Here is a 20,762-nt window from a genome sequence, read left to right as displayed (position 1 = left end):
CTAGTCTGCTAATTTCCTTCTGTTTTCTTCTTCTTTTCTCCGAATTGTAATATTCAGCAACGCTGACGTCTGGTCTACCTCCTGCCTGTTTTGCTTTCAATTAGTAATTACACAGAGTGATGAGTAAATATGTAATGAATGGAGAGACAGCTGAAGCTGTGATCGGACGATCGGGCTTCAAAAGGTCTGGAATATTCTACTTCTGAAGACAGTGCCTGTGAGGAAATATTGAAATATGAACTACCCTGTCAAATTCATTATAGTTTACAAAGCACTTTCAGAAACATAGTATCATTTGACCTTTCCAGCTATCTGAGAATCAGCCAGACACAGGTTGTTTTCTATTATTGCTGAGGCTGCATCTCAAGCCCAGAAATTTTAAAGGACTAAGTCTACCTACTCCACCTGCTTCTTGTTTATGACGACACCGACCATTATTAATATGTATATGGCATTCTCCAATGTTCAAAACACTTTTCATGTAATATGTCACCTCTAAACAATACATTGTAGCAGACTTTAACCTTTTATTTTTCAAATTGTTTTATAGCTCATCTTACAGTTGAAGAAACCCAGTGCCAGAGAAAATAGTTTGTTGAACTTCATGGAAACAGTAAGTAGTAGATTCAAGAATTATACTCTGTGAACCCTTTCCTCTAATGTCTTAGAACCTGTGTTAGTAGTTTCTGTAATTATTTCTGTATTTCCATAGATGCATAATCTTTTCTGAGAGGATAATTTAATAGAATTGACAGAAATTAGACGACAAAGCAGAAGGGTTGTCCTACTTGTACTTATTTCATTCTTCTTGGAAACACCAAGATGTACCAAGAAAAAAAGATTCTTAACATTTAACTTCATTCAATGACTAAGAATCATTCCCAAACCCAGATGTCACCAAATTAAGTCTTTAAATACAGGTGAATTCTGAGCTGCATGTTGGTATCACCCCACAGAGATTGTTCAATTACTTCAATCTGATGTTCTGACTTGCGTGTGAACTCTAGGTGTTGAGAAAGTCATTGATCTAAATTGCTTGCCAGCTGCTGAACTCTAACATGAGTTACAAAAATAAACCAAATATGGGAACTAGCTATCTCTATCCCAGGTTCGCCCACCGTTTTTTTCTTGTCTTCAGCCGCGGTCGGTCAGTTCGTCTTAATATTTTTAGTTCCTGGTTTGTTGTGTTTCCTTCCAAACTTTCTCCAAATCTGTTACTGATAAAGTTAGAGTCTCTGTATTAATTGGTCACAGTCTTGCACTGAAACGTGGTCATCGATCTATCATATTTATATTACACCTTGTCACAAAAAGATCAATGTGCATTAATTTAACTCCCGTATACCTTGCGACAGAGGAATAAAATATAGCATGATTCTCCTTTTACACATGAGAAAAAGTAAATGTTTTGAGACTTGCTAACAGTAAGAAGAAACTTGAGAAACAGAACTCAGTTGCACTAACTACAAAATTACAAAATTGCACTTTTTTCTACTCTCTCTCTCTCTCTCTGATATTTACTTTAAGATGTTGTTTCTTTGGTTGCTTTTTCTAATCAGTGGACTTTTAACCATTTGACTATTAGCCAGTTAGCATTTACTGAGGCTACTCAGTGGCACAGAATAACCGCAGTTAGGGTTTAACGAAAAGATGCAATAAGGAAGGTTCTAGAATGGTTTAACGACTTTAAAAAGAAAAATCATCTCGACTCCACTGTGTCTCCTCATTTTAGTGCATTTAATCCAGGTTCTTCTTCATGAGTTTCTGCTCCTGGTCAGAGGATTGTTTCTGCTTCTCTTTGCTCTGCTATAGTTGCTTTTTTTTTTTTTTTTTTTTGCCGAGTCTCCAAATGAGGAAAAAAATGTAAAAAATAAGAAAAAAATTTACATGCTATGATTTATTGTCAAAATGGTTATGGTGGTGAGTGGGGGATTCACTTTACTTTATGAATAATATATTTACACTATTATGTCTCCTGGTAAATTTAAAAGATTGATGTTCAAAAGAGAGACTCTAAGTATGATGAATTGCTACCACATAAAGGTAGTCAGTCTTTATCAGCTTCTGTTTGCAATGAGCTGGAATGGTTGCAGGAACGTTGGGAGAGGTTTCCAACTGGTGCTTTCTGCTTTCGTTGTTGTCGTTTGTTTGTTTGTTTTTTTTTAATTCATTTGGGGGAAAAAAGATACTGAGCTCTAGACCCACATTTTGTGATAACGGGTGCGCCCAGCAGCAGAGTGTGCCGAGACTTATTAATACAAAAGGAAAGGCAAAATCTATAATTCAGTTAGAACCAGGGCTTTTGAAGTGGCTGGCGGTTAAAATGTCAGCACTTGAACGTGTATTCGAATGGGCAGTGAATTCCCTCCAGATTCCAGCTGAAATCTAGAAACGGACGCAGACAAACCCGCAGCAACTGTCCTGTGCACGAGGACTTTGTGTAGGTGGAGTGGTTTAGCTCGCTGGTTTCTTCATTCAGCTCATCTTCATTTAGTCCTGTGACTCAAGCATCGCTCCGGGCGTTTGGATACGCGGGAGAACGGGGTGCACAGGCCCTTGACCTTAGGAAACGTACATGCTGCTGGGTGAGAGACAGAGACAAACGACTAAATAAGTAAATATGTAGGAAGTCAGGTGAAGTTAAATGAAAATGGCGATGTTAAAAAGTCAAGCAGAATAAAAGAAATGGGGGGGGGGGGTGGATACGGAGATTTGCTTTTCCGTTTCAGTATTTGGGCAGACCTCATTGATAAAGGGATATTGAGGAAAACCATGAAGGGATTGAAGGTGCAGGCTCTGTGGTACCTGCGAGGGGCATCTCCGGTCGTGGAGCAAGGGCCAGGGAGGCGTCGGCGTGGAGGAGGGCCGGGCACGTTTGCAGCGGGGGAGGCATCAGACGCGGAGCCGCCGGCGGACGGCAGTGCCTGCGTGTGCCGGGAGCACTGTCGGGGTCTGGAGGGGAGGACGCCGGGAAGGCCCCGAGGCTCCCCGTGCGCCGAACGTCCCGAGTGTGCGCGAGGAGCTTCCACCTGCCGGGCTCTGCGGGGCTTCCGAGCACGCGGGGCCTTGCGTAACCCTTAACGATCTGTCTCACTCCCGCCCTCCCTGAGCTAGACCTCTCCGCGACACCAAAGGAATCCTCCAGTCCCCATGTTTTACATGTTTAGATCCCGGGCCACCCGGCCTCACCGACTACATGACCTAGTCCAGGCCAGTCTTCCCAGGACCGCCCCCCAGACTGATTGAGCCTTCACGCCCCCCTGCCGTGGAGACAAGATCTGCTCTCGGCATCTCACCAGGCTCCAACTGTCAACATCTTTCTTCCTCTTGGTCTGTTGATCAAGGATTTTCTTTCTCGTTAATGCCCCTCCCGCTCTGCCATATTTCCGGGGACTTCTCTTCTACACTGCCTCCAAGGCCATCTCTTCTTCTCTCTCCTCCTCACCTTGGAGGTGATCACAAGGCAGGGGTAGGTCAGAATCTCGGCCCTCAAGAGTCTTTCAGAAGAACGCCTGCCTAACTCATCGGTACAAGTCAAACGAGACCGAGGCGCTCGCTCTATTGGAGGAACAAATAAAGCGAGTTTGGAGGAGGAGAACTCTCTGCCAAGGGCGGGTGAAAAAGTGGCTCGTGAAGAAAGTGGCCTTTGGTTTGGGCCTTGAGGGATGAGTGGCATTGCAGGGCGCAGAAGGGGTGAGGGTTGGGGAGCTGTGTTCCAGGCAGGAGCTGCTTGTACGGACAGATAGATGAGTGAGTGCACGGCGTGTTTCAGGGGCCGTGAGTCCACCACGGTGTCTGGATGGTGTGTGTACAAAGCGAAGCGGTGGCCCCAAGGCGACCAGGGGAGTGGGCTGCATCTCGAAGGCAGTGGGTGGCACCTGAAGGCTTTTAACACGATTGGAGAGGATGTTAAAATGATCCATTTGCTGTAAGGGAATCGTTCTTCCTAATGAAACTGTAAGTTAATTTAGATGTGCTCTTTGAAAGGGACCATCCTGTGGGCCTTGCTCTGTAGAGAGAATCAGGAGAGTTGACAACTCACAGATGTATCATTTATCATCATTTAACATCCATCGGTGCCCGTTATAGGCCAGGAAACCATCAAAGCCCTTTACATAGTGACTATCTTAATTCTCGCAAGGAGGCCATCAGTGGAGTGCTGTTATTATTTTAATATTACAAATAGAATCATATAGTCAGGACCTCCAGGAGCCTTAGAGGCCACGGACAGCCTTCTCACTGAGTGAGGAAGAGCACAGAAGGCGGGGGGCGGGGCGGGGGGACTCTGTGCACGGTCGTCGGCAGGTTCGCAGTGGAGCTGGGACCGGAGTCTGCATCCTGTGCCTGCCGCTCTGGGCCGATCTTTCGGCGGGAGTCGTGCTTCGCATGAGCCCATGCCCCCCACTGCTCCTCCTCGTCCTTGGGTCAAATTACTCATAGATGAAGAATATAGCTGTCCTTTTCTCTGTCATCTGAGAGGCCCTAAGAAACCACCGTCCTCATCGATGAGTGACATGTCACCACGAGTGACACATTCATTTAATCATTGCTGCCGGTCTCTGTCGCTCACCCGCCCTTTCGATCCTTTAAAAGTGGAATGGCCCACGTGGGGGAGTGTTTTAAGTGTGGACGACCTTTGCGTAAGTGAGTGAGTTAGAGGTTTTCACCCCACACCCCTCCCTGCCCTACGGAAGAAGAGGCGGGGTCGCAGGGGTACCAGGAATTAATGGGGTCAAAAGACGCTCTGAAGGCAGAGTGCATGGCCGCCCCAGATGCCTTTAGCTTGGTCTTAAATTGGAGCTGGCACTGGCTTCCTCCTGGTTCACACGTCCAGTCCCTGCCACTCGCCTCTTGTGACACTGTGCTGTAGCCAAACTGACCTCCACGGCTCGCTGTGACCTCCATGGCTACCCCTGCACCGTGATATAATGAACACATGCCATCCTCCACTCCTGTGGCTTTCCTTCCATTTGTTGGGTTGCTTGCTTGCCTCTGAGTCTGCTCTTCCCAGTAATCCATCCTGCACCTGCCCCAGCCAGCTCTGAGCACGCCGCGGCTCTGTGACTTCCTCACTGTCCGGCGTGGCCGATGCAGGCCAGAACTCTTTGTCGTCCCTTTTATCTGTGTGCGCCACCAAGGAAAGCCGAGGGAGGTAACAGAAAACCTGGATTCTGGTTCCAGTTCTACTTTCAACAATCTGTGATAAGTCCCAGGTTCCTTCCTTGGTAAGGCAGCTCACCTGCCAGCTCACCTGCAGATGCCCCTCCCAAACCTAAAAAGCAAGAGCCTATGGTTTTGACAGATGGCTGTTGTCTCTAGGAGAGTCAGTTCACTGTCCCCCTTGGAATTTGGGCTCTTCCACTACGTTAGAGGCAAGCGGCTCTCCCGTGTGGTTTCCTATACAGGTTTCAGACCTACTGTTCACTGTTCTTAGTGACCTCGGATAAGCCTTTTTAACATACTTGGCCTCGGTTTCCTCATCTACAAATTAGTGACAAAAATATCTGTGTCTACATCGTATACTATAGCAGGATTAAATCAGATAAAGCATAAAGGTGGAGCACATGGAATGACTTTATAAAATGTTTGAGTTACACACAAAGGGTGCGGTCAGCACTTGGTGTTACAATTGAGGTTTTTATCTGGTTGGAGTTGACATAATTGTAACTATCAGCGGACTCTCCATGTCTGAAATAAGGGGTTCTTTTGTTACACAGAGAGATTTTAACACATTTTAACTCAGTGGCAAGGTTGCTGCTGAGTTGGAGATCAAGGGCATCTTGGAGAATCCATAATTAACACAGTTTTTAATAGAATCTCATTCATTCTTTGGAATATTTAGTATTAGGAAATGTACGACTAGACTTGTAGTTCCAACATAAAAAAAGTCAATAATTTCATAAGTATGTCTATAATTGTTATGACGATGCTTTCAATAAACCATAATGAAATTTATTATTATTCCACCTATAAGGCTAAATAGATTTGCAGCTGGATAAGTCAGCTCAGCTCATCTCCTCCTATGAAACTGCCCGTTCAGATCTGCAATATATTCAGGACCGATTTGTAGCACATTAGCTCAAGTGACTTCACATTACAACCTTCTGTTAAAGACGCTTTCCTGATGGGTCATGTTTCTTGCTTGGTCTTCAAAGTCTTCTTTTGCTTTTGTTCTTGAATTTTGGATGAGCTTAGCATAGTTTCCAGTAGTCCAATAAAATGTAATAGAGTTGATTAAGGAATGTAAAGGAAATCTCAGATGTTTCTGGTTTTAGTGAAGGGAATTCTGTCCAGGAGCTCTTTGTTATTATCCCTGTCCCCTCCCCACCCTGCCTTTTTTTTAACCCCTGCTCATGGTTTTAATTTCAAGATCTCTCCCTCACTTATTTTAGGTGTGCCTCCTTTGTATGACACATACAGCACATCAGAATCTTAGCATTCTAATCGAGTATGCAGATTTTCTGGAATAAGTCAAGTTTGCAAAAAGGTGATACAGATTAGTTAAAATTTAATAAGGATGAAAAAATTACAAATGAGCCAGTGTGGTCTCTCTCTCTCATACACACACACGCGCGCACACACATTTTTATGGCAGGCTACTTTCTTCAAAGGAAACTGCATTGACGCTCCACATGTAAACACACAGAAGAGGGGCTTCTTTTTTGAATTCTGAGTGCAAACCATGCCTCTGCCTTCCCCTCACCTCCAGGGCTTAGTCTGAGCACCAGTGGCTTCTCTCTTGAGTTATCCTGAGTTGATTCATGAGTCATTCATCATCCTCTTGTGCATTACAATATTGGTCATCAGGATTGGGATTGGATCTCAAGATGAAGGAGAGGGAGAAATTTGAAAAACAATTAACCTAATTACAGGGTTCTGACCCGGGGTGGGGGGTGGTTTTCCTCCCTTGTTCTCCACTGCTCTGAGCTCCCAGAGTCGGAACACTCAAGGGCAAGGACAATTGTCTTTACTCCAGGGAAGGGCTGCTATTTGGAAGATGATAAGAGCAGTTCCAAACTCAGGAGACAGATCTAGAATGAGAGCTATCAAGCAAACCAATAAGAGGGCAGAACATTCTAAAAACAACGGAGTAGGCTGCTTTTGAAAGCGTCCTTAGTGGGTAGATTTTCCTGCCCCATGTGAAAAATTAAAGACTAGAGGATCCCGCCCAGCACTGAATTCTGCGTCTGTGATCACACACACAGCTCTTCTGTGATGGATGGTGACTGACCCGCGTTCAGCTTCTCTATGGCCACTTCCTGCTACAGGCAGGCGCACGGCGGAGCACCAGAGTCTCCAGCAATGGGGACCCCCTAAAGGAAATTTTTCTTTAAACTAAATTTTCAATTCCAACCTTATCAATATTAATGCACCTCAGACTCAGAGCCGCCAGGGTGCTGTGTTTAGAAAAATAGCATGCACTTGCTTAACGTGGGCTCCCTTTTCCATGGTACGAGTCATCTCTGCGGAAGAACAAAGACGGACTTGGAGCTACTGTGACGTGTCCGCTCTTTCGGCGTGTGCAGAGGCAGAGAGGGCCTTGCAGCTGCATTTCCCCCGTGTCTGCTTTTCTATAACTGTGTCCCTTCTAGACCCCGCCTGGGCCTGTGGCGCTGCCTGTCTCCCCGACAACCCCCATGGGATCGCACCCACTCATACCTCATACCCTGGGCATCCTACTGAATTCTGCCATGCCCATGGCGAGCCCATTCAGTTAAAATAATGCCCGCCCGCCCGCCTGCCTGCCTGCCAACGAAGGGCTGCTCCAACGTGCTTTTTAATATCGCTGCACATAGTAGTACATTTTGGGAAGGAATGTGGGGACTAACTCAAAATAGCACACTTTCCAAATCTCAAGTTAAATTCAACACGATTTTACTGAAATGGCCACTTTACATTTGGTTTGGATTTTGTTGTTGTCGTTAATATGTTTTTTTTCTCCCTGAGGCTTATCACCTTGGCTGATTCAATTTGGTAGAATTTTGTAGCTTTTCTAAACAAGTGAGATATGTTTAACCAGCTGATACGACTGTGGCAGCTTCTGAGGATCAAGCATCCGGGCGTGGCTTAGCTGGATCTTCCGTTCGGGGTCTCAGGAGGCTTCGGTCAAGGTCTCAGCCGGACTGTGTTCTGATCTGAAGGCTCTACTTGGAGAATACCTTCCCCGGTTCATTCAGGCCCTCAGCAGAGCTGATTTGCTCATGAGGGTGTGAGCGGAGGCCTTGGACCTTAAACTTCAGAGCTGCCCACGGTTCCCTCCCATGTGGCCTCTCCAAACACGGCCACTCTCACCAAAAAGCCCACAGCGACAGGCTGTCACCTCGAGGAGGGCCCAGTCCCCTCTGTGAGGACCTTCACCTAAGTTAGGCTAATGCACAACATACTCGTTATTGATTAATTCAAAACCAACCCATTAAGGGCCTTAGTTACACTCGCACAGACCCTTAGCGTAATCATATTTGCTTGAAGCAAATCACAGGCCCCTCCCACAGTCCAGGGAAGTTTGTATACAGGCGTGAACACTGGGGGGTGGCAGCCCCTGGGGGTCAGTCACCTTGAGGGTCCATCCACCCCAGGTGTAAACTACGTTCACATCACGGGGAGCAGGGGGACCACCTCAAGTCGAGATCATTGTGATGTGAGAGGCAAAGGGGGGATTGTAGAAACGGAGCTCTAAGGAAGGCAGGGCTCAGCGTGGAGACGCCCCAAATGGAGATGGCTGCATCGAGAGAATCAGAAAAGCAAGCACCGAGGTCTGCAGGTAGAAGTCGTTGCTGGAGAAGGGCATCGACCCTAGTATCCGAGTCATGGCAAGGTCACGGGGCGCTAAACCCGTCGGCGAAGGCGCAGCGGGCTGCAGCTGCTCTTGACCCGTGCTCCGTGGGCACCTCGTCTGGCGAGACTGTATGAAGCACTTGTCCCGGTCACCCGAACACATTCTGCCGTTTCATTGTGTTTCTGCGAGGCTAAAAGGAGAGAATCTAGGTCCTCGTAAAACGAAAAGCTCTGATAAGTGACAGAGGCAAGCCGCTCCCATTGTCATTGCCAGGTGGCTTTCTTGGCCTTCCTTTGAACGGCTCTTGTCTTTGGCACCGAACCTTCACCTGAGATCTCGTACTCAAGGCCAGGGGCTCACAGGAAGGCCGTGTAGAGTCTGTGGCTGTATTCCCACTCCTGGGAGACTGCCTGCAGGATGGGCGGGTTATGTGCATTCAGGGTCTGGCAGATGTGGGCCTACACACCAGCTAAGGATGTGTTCTATCGTAGGAAAGCCCTAACTTCTACACCTGAACAGGTAAGTGTCAGAGGGAAGCTTGTTCGGCGGAGGGCCAGGCGAAGCCAGCACCCTGCAAGGGTTAAAGACTAAGAAATAGTCGTTAGGTGTTTTTTAATGAAGCAATTAGTAATATGAGGTGGGAGAAAGTCAGTTAGGAAACCAGGATTCAGTGGCTGGAGAGCCTTCTGGGGTGGCACGTTACCAGTCCCAGGGATCCTGGCGTGGGTATGAGAGACCTGAGAAAATGTACAGCCAGCATTCCGAGTACTTACTCTGAATCAGGCATTGTTCCAAGCGCTGTATACAAATTAGCTTATTTATGCCTCCTAACGCTCCCCAGAATTGTATTCTATACCTGTCCTACAGATGAGAAGTCTGAGCCATAGAGGGCTGGATAACCTGGCCAGGACCAGGCAGGTGCACAGCAGCACATCTGCTAGCTGCAGATCCGAGCTATGCACTGCATGTCCGCTCAGCCCACAGTCTCGATCCCCATACCCACCGCCTCCTGCACGGGTGGTGGTGTCGCCTGGCAGCAGCGTGGCCAGGAGTAGCGACAGGCGGGTGACCGGCGGCCGGAAGACCTGGCCGTGGAGATCCCCTGGTAGCTGGGTGCAGGGGAGGCTAAGCCAGTCTCGTGGAGGGCTGGACACATCGGTTTAGAGCCCCTTTTTCTGAAAGAGAGGCTCGGAATCAGGGAGATGAGTTTCCAGCAGAGAATGGCATGCGCATCCGGGCAGACTTGAGGCTCGGCTGCGGGACTCTTGTGTTAGGGTTGCTTCACCGCGTCCTAAACCCAGGGGCAGGGCTGAGCCCACGGGCGCCTTCCAGCTGCCAGACTCGGAGGGCGCCTGCCAAGCCAGGCATGATAATTAGCTTAACAAGCACCTACCTGTCACAGTTGGGACCTGCCTGGGGTGGGAGCCACTCATAGATCACTCTTGCCTTCGGCTTGTTCCCAATGCAGTGGGACCACTCACTGTTTCGTCTGTACATGGACCAGCACCGCAACCTAATGTTGCCTTTTTTATTATTATTTTTTTTTAATCACGAGACTAGAAGCAATTTATATCATCATTATTTTCTGAGACAAACTTTTCCACGATAATTTCCACGGCAATTTCAATAAAACCCAAATGGAAATTCAATTAACTAAAAACACATCCTTTTTTCGTTTCCTCATTTTCTGTTTAATTGGAACATTAACATGAGTCTGAGAATAGAAAAAAAATTAGATTAACCACTTAACACAGATCTCTTAAGTGCCAGTGGAATTGTGCGAGGTGGGACACGTCTCGTATTCCTTCGTCCTCGGTCCTTGGGGAAGGTTCCGGAGCCCCACCAGAGCCACGGGAGGCAGTCCCCCGTGCTGTCCGGGCAAACGTCAGCGCGCGCGGCTGCTTTCAAAGAGACACACGGCGCTGCGGCCTGACACCCCCCCGTTCTCTGCTCATGTCGCGTGAACATGCTCACTCATGGAACTAGGTCTGAATCCCTTCTGCTCTTTGTTCGTACTGCTCTGGGGCCGAAACGAACCAAATTACAAAAAGCAAAAATAACTTCATTGTCAAGAGTAATTAATTTCGCTGCAACTAAATCGTCCCTTGCACTAGGGCCGTGGCATGCACTAATTTGAACGTTTCTTGCTGTGCGGGGCTGAAGTCGGTGTTTTTCACCCCTTTTCCTCACTGCTTTGGGTCCTCCGTCCCCGCTGTTCACAGCCATGTCATTTGCAGTTCACGCGGCAGGAATTCATCATTTGCTACTAAATCTGCCTTTGTTCTTTTCTCATTAGCCTGGGACAATTAAAGTGGCACCGTTTGGCTGGTGACAATTCATTTGTAAATATAATTACAAACTCGGATGCTGGAACTCTGAGAAAGGATTTGGAAAGAAAGCAGTCATACCGATAATGAAGAATTTGGTGTTTTAATTTTTAAATGTTTATCAACGGTGTTAAAAAAATTTTTAAGTTTTACAGGGAACTTCAAGACCTCTGAAAATTTGTCCTTGGATTTACATTTGTACAAACAGCCCTAAAATAACTATATAGTTTTCGTCCTATAGCTTGACTTTGGAGGGTGCAGCAGATAAAATCTGGAGGCTGGGTATCGGGTCCTCCTGTGAGAAGTTAGACCAGGATGGCGTGCATGGACATGACCATGAAATGCTGGCATCTGGAGAGTCAACAGAATCAAGTGGAACAAACCCAGAAGCAAAACTGTGTGTCACGGCCCCGTGTTTTCACGAGAACAGCCCTTTGGGATGCTGTGCAAAAGCCACTGGTCTCAGGATCATGTATAAGTTCCAGACACTCATGTCATTGATCGAGGAGTCACACCTTAAGGTCAGCTGTCTTTACGTATAATGAACTTCTATCAGGTCATGGGTAGATATTAAGAAATAGTCACTGGAAGGACTTTGGTGACTCCTGCCTTGGCCACAGAAGACCTGCCTTTTCACTGCTGCTGTCGGATTAGAGATGCGACATAGCCTCGTCCCACAGGAGCTCTGGGTTCTGCGGTGGACCCTGCCACTTTAGAGCTTCATGACCTTGCCCAAGGTGTTTCACTTGCAACAGCATCAGGTTGCTCTGCTGTAAAATGGGAACGATAGTAGCACTTAACTTTGTAAGGCTTCAGCGAGGAGCTAAATGGAATAAAGCAGAGAAAGTGCCCGACGTGGCGCCCGGCACAGAGCGAGTGCTGTATAACACGAGGCGTCGTTATTTACATTGATCCAAAACCCCACATTGTCACATAGGCATGGGAAAGGATGACTCTGGAACAGTCAAAGTCACCTGCTGAGTAGCTACAGGAAGTAGTAATGGCTGCGACCGACCCCCAGAGATTCTGGATTACTTGGTGTGTGACGTAGCTGGGACACTGGGGTTCCAAAAAGTTTCTAGGTGTTTCTAATATGCATCGGAGGCTGGGAAGCGATCACTGCTACCTGGAGAACCTCACAGTTGGGTAGTCCGGCGTCGTGAATACGGAGATTCGCACCCTTGTCCCAGTCTGGTAGTCGATCACTGGTGTTCTTGGGAGCGACCTTCCCACTTGTTTTCCTGTTTACACAGAATGAAGGCCAGATTTCACATAAGCCTTGCAGATTTCAAATGCTATGCTCAGTAGCCACAGGGCTAAGAAAACAAAACAAAACAAAACAGTATCTTAGGCGATAGCTCTGTCTCCAAACTGCTTTGAACAAAGAATTCGAATCAATGAAACAGTTTTTAAATTGTTCACTTAAAGTATAGCAAACACGGGAAAAAAAATGCATTTTTTTTTCTTTTTTACATTTTTACTGGTTGGTATTTATAAACATACCTACAAGGTTGGTATTTTGGAGGCAGAAAACCCAGAATTTGAACTAACAAAGCTGTTGGAAGGTGGAAGGGTGTATTTTTCTATCATTTACCATCAGCCACTTTGCTTACAGCACTTAACTAAGAAAGGCAGGACTTAGGAACGTCTTCTATGACAACCCTCATTCCTCCTGTGCCCCCGGCAGGAAGGGCTGGGCCCAGGCTTCTTGAAGGGCACACCTGTGTTGGGCTTCCATCCCAGCGCCGGCCTCAGATGGGTGAGGATTCACCCCAGCTTGTTGGCCGTCATTCACAACCACCCCTTAGTAACTATGCCTTAGAAAGGAGTACGCCGGAGGAGAGCATCAGTGCACGTCATATGATCTGCAAGGAGCATGATAAAATGGTCCTGTATGTAACAATATGGTTCACAAAATGCTTTCATGTGCTTTGTTTCCTAGCTTTCTTAGGAAGCCCTTGGATACAATATTTTCATTCGAAGTTTACAGAAGAGGACATGGATGTGTAGAGGGAGAAGGTGATTCACGCCACAATATTTCCGTAGTCGGGGGTCGAGCAGGGACTCCATCTCCTGAGACAAGGTCACGTATCTCCACTGTACCAGGCCCACGTCTGGAGTGCAAATGGCGAGCCCTGTAGAACGGGCGTCTCGTAATCTTTGCTGTCTGCTGTAGGACAAGAATCTCTAGGGTCCGTCCTTTCCCTTCTCTCCCCTCCCTATTTCTTCCTCTCCCTCCTCCTCTCACTTTCTTTGGCTTCCTTTATGTCCTCTTCTCTTTCCCCCTTTCTATAGCAAATCTGGTAACTTTCCACAGGGAGAGTCTTTTTTCCCCTGAAGTGCATCTGTAATTTTCCTTGAGCATCACCTTGAGTTTAATTCTTTTCCCCATGGAAAGCTCTTCCTTGTCCTGATCAAGATAAGAGTTCTATTCTGGTCCTCGTGCTGCTTGACCGAGGCCCACACATCCTTCTGTGTTCATGCAGACTTCCTCGCCCAAAGCACTGGGTCCAGATAGGTTCCCAGCCACCACCGGAGCTCTGGGGAAGAGGAAATATTCACAACCTTGAGCTCTTACCCTTTTTCTACACTTGTCTTGGCTTTCGGGCTCTTGAGTGGCACTTTGCCCTTGCTCATCATTGGAATTGCTGCTTGAGGTTTTCATGTACTTTGCTTTGGACTTCCTGCCCACCAAAGGCCTTTTCGTGGCTGAGTCCTCCCGCTCACCCCAGTCCCCATTGCTGAGGTACAGACCCTTCTAAGGTAGGATACACTGTCCATGTCCTCGAGGACTCCTGTATTCTAACCAAGGAAGCTTACATGAGGAATGAAAAATGCCCAACTTCTTTTATGGATCAATCTTGAAATCTGGGGTAGTATAACCCACGAAATGAGTTTAATTATTTTAAAATTAAGGATTATTGTTTCAGTGATCGCAATGTTTAGATTAAGAAATTAACTATCGCGTGTTCCACAGAATTTTCAATTTCATGCTAAAATTCTTTGAAGGAACACGAGTTTCCAGATGGTAAGATTGTGATAATAATTAGAATTAGGCCAGAATTTAATATTGATATTATTCATGTAGAAGATTATTTTAGCTTCTGAATAATTTAGACCAATTTTTGGTTTACTGTATTCAATAAAGAAAACCAATTGAATTTAGATTTTTTTCTTCCTCTTTGTTACTCACCGTGTGTTATTTTTTAGAAACCAATGGATTATGTATTATTAGATGTATTTCATGCAAGATGCCCGTCTCGTATGGAAATGGAAGGTGACAAAAGCCATGTAATTTGATCTATATAACATCAGACATGGCTTTGAAATCATGTCTTCTCCGCAATTCTAAATCCTGTTACAGTTTTTGCCTGCCATGGCTACATAGCTAAAGAGAACCACTTCCTTTATCTGACCTTGTTTATCTCTTCCGTAACGAACTGGATTTGAGTCAGTTATTGGTCAATGGCCTTTTTAGGTCTAACTTTCTTTTCCACATTAGCTCCACATTGCCAGTCTAAAAACTTCTTGTATAAAACATGCACGACACAGTGATTTGGTATAAATGTCTTAAAAATCTCATTTTTTTGTGGTTACTAAAAATGCCTGCAATATAAAGTTATTTCTCTAACTAGGTAGAAATGGTTTCTGTAGTTCAGAGGCATAGTTTTCCATTTTGTTATATTTCTCTAATCATGACTCATCTGTTTATATATAAGCATAGTCATATATTTTGTATTTATATATTTTTATTATGTGTATATATATATATATGTATATACATAGGTATAGGCAGGCTTGATGAGGTTTTAGATCAATCAATTCCTTCTAAAGCTAATTTGCATTTTTAGGATAGATGTATAACATTTCAATATATAAAGATGCTGTACTTCCATATGCACTGAGCAAGCCCTACACCCAAAATTTTTGAATTCGCTTTGAATTCTTACCTTGTTTCTACCAAATAGCTCTGCAATTCTCCGAAGTCTGTGGTTCCACTCAGTGGATTGTACCTCAGTGGGAAATCCTTTCTGTCTCTTGTTGTATCTGTCACCACATGTCGCCTTGAATTTGAATACCTGCATTTCATCAAAGCAATCAGCCATGCCCTTATGTATTCCTTACTGTTCAATGTTCGGGGCGGGGGGGGCGGGGGTGATGACTGATCACTCAGCAAGAACATACAATCCTGTGAGTCATGGGGGTTTCTTAGAACTCTTTTAATTCTCAAAAGTTCCTAATTTGAAGAGACAGTTCACTAATGCTTTAAACAAGCTCCCGCGACCTCACCATCTGCTTGCATTAAGAGAAGGTACGTTACTCACTCGGCTTTCACTTTCTTCAAATGGCATGTTGCTGTGATTTCTGTTTCCACCACCCAGAAGACACCTGATCTTGACCACCCCCCACCTCTCCCTTCGGGATCCGTAGCCCGCCCGCTCTGAGGACTGGTGTAGGGTGCATGGAGCACACTGAGTTGCCTCACTGAGTCGAAAGCACTCTCCCTACGCCTTTGCATTTTTTTTCTGTTGCAGGTGTTCGATCTATGGTGAGTAAACTCAGACTTACCATGTTTGTTCAAGCATTCCTCACTGGCAGAGGCATAGATCTGTCTTATTATTAAGACAAATATATTTGCTGATAGTATGTGGTACGTCATCCTGTCTTCCCAGAGTCTGGCGCACCCGGGACCCAGTGATATTATTGTTAGTTTAATTGTCAGCCTCTCCTAGGAGACTGGTCTCTTTGAGGACAGAGCTTTGTCACATTCATCTTTACCTCTTATAGTTTCTAGTATAGATCTGGGTTTGACTGACTCACTGGCTGACCAATCCGGCTGGATCAGGCCCAGCAAGGGATATTTCTTGGCCTCATTTTACTGAAGGAGGCCACGTGTTTTGACCAAGGACTCTAAACTTCTAAACTAGTAGCTGCCCCAATGGAATTAGCCCTAGATATCCTGGTCATTCATTATTTATGTTATGCCATTTATTTCTCCTATACAATCCATAAAAGAGAAGGGTATACGCGAAGACATTGACATCGAAGGCAGGACTTAACAAGGTATAAAATTGATAAAATTCCCATCAATATAGGAACAATAGGAGAGAATCCCAGACAGTAAAAGCCGAGGCGCTGGTGGTTGGGGAGGGGAGAGACTTGACTGTAGACTTGGTGCATGTGGATGGGAATATTTCATTTTCCTTCACTCAAATTAGGGCCTAGGCCGGCAGAGAGTCGACATAAAAATGGATGGCTTGATTGGGGTCTGATTTTGGGGTCTCAAATGCTAGCTAGCAGTACCTAAAATGTGTGTAGGGCAACTATAAGTTAGAATCCTTTGCAGTAACCTTTTACATTTGAATTGTTCTCTCTGACATTGAAAATGCTCTTATCGATATTTTATGTTCTCATCTTTTTAATTACCCTATGAGGCGGAAAAGGCTAGGTGTGTTTAGGAGTCTGAAGACTGAACCTCAGTTTGGTGTCCAGCTCCACCCTTCTGCAGGGCGCCTGTCCTTTCCTTGCTTGTAGAAGGAACTGGAATCTTCTGAAACAAGTTGTGTAGTTCCGAATGTTTGTCCCCTAAATTTTACATACATTTTCATGATGTCCATAGTAGAAAAAAGAATATCTACAATAAGGGATAAACATTCGGACAACATAATATTCTATTTGTGTTTACCTTCCAACCCTGAAGCTCATTGTTAAACAAGGCTTCGTCTGTTGCCACTCACCAGTAACCTATGGGCAGATTTTGTGATCTTTATCATTTCCGTTGGCAAGCGTGGTTTTGCTGGCCTCACTTCCATTTATACCTACTTGGTCAGTCAGTCACTCAGTAAGTGGGGAGGTTCTGCTCACGTCATAGGGAAGCACCCGACATATTTCCTGAGCTCAAGAAACTGACGTATTTTGAGAGCAGACAACATTTGAGTGTAATTTCTGGTAAAAAGTAGTAAGTTATTCAAAATATGAGTCTTGGACAGAAAACTTGTAAACAAACAGTAGGAGAGTTCGTTACTCTGGGTTTTCTGCTCAAGTATGCAGTTTGTGCGCTTTAATATGTTACTTTGAATCCAGAATTAATACCAAATACACCCACACCCACACAAACCATTCCACGCAAATATGTGTTTCAAAACATCAACTAGCTGTGCAGAGCAATCTTGAACTCCATGAACTCAACTCTTGCCAGAGGAATAAAATGTTTGCCTTGACAACTAATACACATAAGTGCACACACACACACACACATGTAATGCACACCCATATATGCATATATTAATACTTGGGCTATAGCAATTCTCACCTTAATTTACAAAATACTGAAATATTTAGAACCTTCTATCAACTGGGTAGATAATAGAACTATAAATAAAAACTCTTTCTTAAGGAAAGTCAGAGGGAAAATAACCAAATACTTTTCTGATTAGCTACCCAAATAACTACTAATGTAGTGGAAATTGGCATTTGCTTGGCCTGACTTGACTTTGTTTGGGAGGAATAATATATACTCAATTCTTAATGATTAGGGCCAGTAAAATGAGCATGTTCTGCTCCTACAACTCCCTGTTAGACAAGCAGCAGACTGACAGTGAGGATTAGATAAGGAAAATCTGTTGGCTCAAATATTTGGTACCAATGTTATTTTAACTCAGCAATCATTAATCCATCCATTCAAAATATATTTACTGAGCTCAAGTCCAGGCACATAGGGTCGGGGTCAGGAAATAAGGATGACAATGTGCACAAAATAGATTGCATGTTCCCAAACTGACTGCAACATTTTTTCCCTGTCCCACATGCTCTTTCCAGAACTTTCCTTCTCCCCTGTAGAGAGGGAGAGTCTGTAATCTCGCCACCTTGAATTTAGTCAGGTCTTTGCGACTAAATTAATTAATAGCATGCACAGCCACTCTGACTTCTGAGGCTGGCTCATAAAAGCATGACAGCTTCCGGCTCTCGATTCGGGAGCATTGACCTGACATTCAAGAATTCTGAGGCTCCTCCCATCTTGTGAGGAAGCCCAGACTAACGCACATGGAGAAAACATGCGAAGAGGCAGTGAGGGTGCCCGACGGGAAGCGACGCCCAGTTAGCCCTGAGCTGCATCAGCCCTCGCTGTTCTAGCTCCAGCCGCCATCTGCCTGTGACCACGCGAGAAACTCTAAGCCAGAACTGCCTAAGTGAGAAATGCCCAGATTCCTGACTCCCAGATGCCACGAGCGAGAAACAATTGTGGTTTTAAGTTACTTTGGTGGAGGGGGCTGTTATGCAGTAATTGATGACCAGAACAAAGCACAAAGAATACTGCTCTTAAGAAGTTCTAATTTAGTGAGAAACATCTGTTTTAATAACATAAATTATAAAATACATAAATAACTATGATGTAAAGCAGACAGTTATAAGTACCACAAGAGAAAAATAATTAAAGTGCTCTAGAAACTCAGAGAATGGTGAGATAGCCTCTCGAAGCTAACATCGAACTTCTGATAAGGAGCAGGTGGGTGAACTGGGCCCTGACTGAAGGATGAAATTTGGACGTTTAGAGGTGAGAACATTCCAATTCTTTCTACCCACAAACGTGTAACTAGTTCAGTACATAACACCTTGCACAGTTCTCAATGACAGTGGCCAGCCTAAACCCCACAGACAAGATTAGATTTCTGTGGCATCTTTTGCCATTTTGTCTTACGGAGAAATCGACCCTACATTTTTGCATCCAGTATCTGTTTTCTTTCATATGCATTATTTCGAGAGTTGCTGGGATTTGTGCCATCCCTGTCTTCATCACGTCATCAGAGGCATCCACTGTGTTCCTATCTCTCTGGCAGGCTTTGGGGGAGAAAGGGAAGAGTGAGCATTGGCCTTGTCCTAAGAGAGCTCATGGCTTGGTTGTGAAGACAGATAACACTCACAGTGGTGGTGCAGAGGACTGCTAGAGAGGAGAGGTTAGAGACACCTGGGGGCACAGGAGGGCGAGAGCGACCACACGTGGGGGTCTGGGACAGCTTGCAGAGAAGGCAGCATTCTACCTTAACCATTAAAGATCGAGTTGTGTTGGGCAGAAAGGAAAGAAAGAATTCCAGGCACAGGACAGAGGAAGAAAAACGGCCCTAAAACATAAAATGGCTTCATTTTGGGAATTGCAAATAGTTCGCTCTAAGCCAGATTGCAGTATTTAAGCGGAGGCCTGGGGGATAAGACCGGAGCAGGAGGCGGGAGCCAGCATCCCGAGGGACCAATGTCCTCTGTCACACTGAAGAGTTTGGACTCTCAAAAGTGACAGGGAGAATCTTTGAAAGGTCATGAGTTATTGAGTCTACACATTCAGATTGTAATTATTGCTCACATAGCCTTTTTCCGTACGTATGGTTTCTGAGACTAGAATGCACTTTTTGATGAAAAGCCATCTCACTTTGGCCCACTTTTAAATTCTGTCACCCATTTCCCCAGTGGCTAGTATTCGCCATAATGATTGGCCCTAATGTAGCCTGAAAGAAATGGCATCTTACGAGAATCAGAGGCAATCTATTCCAAAGGGTTTTCCACTCACTGTTCTTTCTGGAAATGTGGTTTCAAATGCCATGAAACTTGCACGAGCCCATAAAGACACTTACCGTAGTAATTTGTGGACTGTGGCTCTGTCAGACCCGTTGCATCTCTTAGGGATGGATTAATTACAATTCGAGGACCCCCAGCCCCATGCAAAAACCACATAATTAGCCTGTTCTCACTGTCAGGAAATCTGGTATTAAATAATTCAAGATAAATGCAATCCCAGTGGGGAATTGCAAGTGCCTATATTTCATGACCTGTGAGGTCCCCTGTGACATGTGTCGAGTGGACCACGGGCTCATTACTGGACCCTCACGTATTGGTACCATTTGGTATAAGTTATCTGATCTGCCTGAGGCCTTGTCATCCATCATCCTCCACCATGAAGGGCAATTCTTCCAGAGAACCCATTTCTGTATTTCTTCTGTAAGGTCGATGGTGATCTAAGTGCTTCACGTTATATATATTTTTTCTTCATTCAGGTCTTTTAGTGTGCCAGGAAGAGACTTTTTAAATTCAGCTACTGTTATCCACGGAAGACATTTGCTTTTTAGTTTTATTCAATTAAAAAAATGCTTCCTGAGTTGTTAATAATTCCGACTATTTTATGGTAAACAATATGGATATGATTCTAGGTCTCAAGGAATTTACAGGATAGCCCTGTATTTTTGGGAAAAGAGCAACATTAAAAATTACAGTATTTTAGAGCTGACAGACCGCTTTGACACACGCGATGTGCTTTGAGAGTGTCAAATGTGAGCGTCACTGGGCACACCAGCTGGCGTGAGGTACGTGCTGTTCCCAGGGCCAATGATGCAATGTTCCCCCATCGTTGACTTGGCCATACTGTTCTTCTCCAGAGCGAGTGAAGGCCTGCAATGCGTGTGGTTCTGCAGGAAGCAGTTTACATTCTTGTGACATTGAACTCTCCCAGCAGCCCCGTGAGAGAGGAACCGATGAGGACATCAGCGTTTAGAGCTGGTCGATAACTCGCCGCAGGTGACAGGCTAGCCAAGTGGAGTCGCTCCGGCCGCGATCCTGGGCCGTCTGACTTCAAAAGTTTCTCTTATTCACTGCTCTAAGTCTGCTGCCTTCCG

General features: G+C 45.3%; 1 long non-coding RNA gene across 1 annotated transcript in view; it reads left to right on the top strand.

Annotated features, from left to right (window-relative positions):
* Window positions 1–552: 552 nt before the first annotated feature.
* The window catches only part of LOC107510849, a 245,938-nt gene continuing 225,728 nt past the window's right edge, over window positions 553–20,762 (top strand). The window contains exon 1 of the long non-coding RNA XR_001596938.2: window positions 553–613. This is a non-coding gene — a long non-coding RNA (uncharacterized LOC107510849). The remainder of the gene's footprint in view (window positions 614–20,762) is intronic.

This window comes from Rousettus aegyptiacus, unplaced genomic scaffold (assembly GCF_014176215.1).
Source record: "Rousettus aegyptiacus isolate mRouAeg1 unplaced genomic scaffold, mRouAeg1.p scaffold_m13_p_7, whole genome shotgun sequence".
Classification (NCBI taxonomy): Eukaryota; Metazoa; Chordata; class Mammalia; order Chiroptera; family Pteropodidae; genus Rousettus; species Rousettus aegyptiacus.
The sequence above is the reverse complement of the archived record's forward strand: the minus strand, read 5'-3'. Positions and strand labels throughout refer to the sequence as shown.